Consider the following 2,293-nt stretch of genomic DNA (forward strand, 5'->3'; position numbering starts at 1 on the left):
CCGTTCCACCCAAATTCATAAGATAAAGAACGAAAATAATTCTTAAATTGTAAATCCAAACATGAATTAAAATAGGAAAAGCAATAAAATCAATCCATACAAATAGACAGAGCTCCTAACCTTAACAATGGAGGATTAGTTGCTCACGGTAAAGAGTGAAAACTAGGATTGTGAATTGTGAATTGGAATAATGTTGTGTTGGAATCACCCTGTTGGAATCCATTTTTATATCTAATCCTAATTAATTTAAAAATCTATCTTCTAAAACTAAAATAATATCGTTTCCTATTTTTTTAATAAAATAAAGTGTTTAAATCATAATTAATTAAAGCAATCAACATGTCTTCACTTGATGGATGGGGACCACTTGCTTCGTAGGGTCCATGCCTAACTTGGAGTGGGCATAACCATTCTTGTGTGAATATCCCTTGAGTCTCTGCTATCCCCTGGCTCTAGTCTGTGTTTCTGGGCCGAAAACTGGGTCGAAACTTGGCCTGAAATCGCCTCCAGCGTTTTCTGCATGCCGTGCATGTCACGCATACGCGTAAGGTACGCGCACGCGTCGCTGAGCAACTTCGCTTTTCACGCGTACGCGTCAGGTACGCGCACGCGTCGCCATGGATAGCTCCAAATCGCGCGTATGCGTCAGGCACGCGCACGCGTCGCTCTTCACTGGTCAGCTCCTTGGTTTCTTCTCTTTCTCTGCAGAAACTCCATCAAATCCATCCGAATGCTACCTAAAATAAATAAAATTGCACAAGACTCAAAGTAGCACCCATAGTGGCTAAAAGATAATTAATTATTGATTAAACTTAACAATTTAAATTCAAATTCACTAGGAAAAGATAGGAAAGTTGCTCACGCATAAGTTGATATCCAACTTTCGATGGATATGAGACATGGTGGGTGCTAAACAGGTGAGCGCACCTCCAAATTTACGTACCTCCCTAACGAATTAAAATATAATCGGTTGGCATTTAAAATCAAAATAATCATGATAAATAAGAATATACACTATAATATAAAGTAAGGCTTACTAATATCTGAGATTTTGTCGGAGGACAACACGGGGACTCCAAGAACATTTTGCTGCAATTTGCTTAACATGTACATGGTACTTTGATCGATCCGACTCCACAACTCAGTATTCAATACTTCTTCGAATGCTGCAATTCTTCACACCTTGCATGACTCCCTCTTCGCTTTTGAATCTATGATCAATGCAAAACTCCACACCATTGTCTATATTGTAATCGTCCCTACCTTGCATCGCATCCAGATCCAGTGTATGATAGTGACTGGGTACAACTAATAACTCCGGAATTAGTTGCGGGGCAGGCAGAAGATATCGAACTGAAATATCGACCGAAATATCTGATACAAACTCCTTCTCATCATCATCATCAAAAGAACCACCATCATTGTTATCGCCAACATACTCTTTATCGAACTTCCCACCGTCCATGTCTATGTCTATCACTGGACTAGCATAATATAACGGTGGTGGTGCAAGAGGTGGGTCGTCCTGGACAAAATTCGAGTGGCCAGAACCACCACCACCAACATTACCAATCTCCATAGAATGCTCTATCACTTATTCTACCATGATTCTCCCGTGGATATCAAACGTGAGGTGCACATGCTCATCGCTATCGAGCCAAAATAGAAGAAACCGAAAATTTTTATTTTCCATCAGTGCCAGCAACATATACCCTACTCTTCCAACCTCTTTTGTCCCGTTAGCACCGATGTTCGTCAATATTAGATTCTTCAGCCCAGACAAAGAATTTACTTTCCGAGTGTGCAATAGAATCGAATTATCACATACTCAAATATAACCTCAGTATTACTGTTTCTCATATGATAATTAGGATACACACTTACAACAACATATCCACTACCACTAGACATTTTTACTAAATTTATTGAAGAAAAAGGGAAGAGAAGAAAAAGTGAAATGTTTGTGGAGAATAGGAATACAAATAGTTGCAGATCCTTTTATACCTACTCAAAATTTGTCGTACTTTATCTCATTTACAGTGCAAACGAGTTAATTTCTCTACTATTTTGTTTATAGTGTAAACGAAATAAACTTGTGCGTATCTCGTTTATAGTATAAATGAGATGCATGTTGATCGCTCTCTCTTATGTATCACGTGTGCAAATGTGTCTTATCTCGTTTACATTATAAATAAGATAAATAAAAAAATATAAATTAATAAATAGACTATAAATTATCTATATCTATAAATAAAATATTTAATTTATTTATTTAAAAAAAATTTAGGATGAT

The sequence above is a fragment of the Arachis ipaensis genome, chromosome B07 (assembly GCF_000816755.2).
Source record: "Arachis ipaensis cultivar K30076 chromosome B07, Araip1.1, whole genome shotgun sequence".
In the NCBI taxonomy this organism is placed as follows: Eukaryota; Viridiplantae; Streptophyta; class Magnoliopsida; order Fabales; family Fabaceae; genus Arachis; species Arachis ipaensis.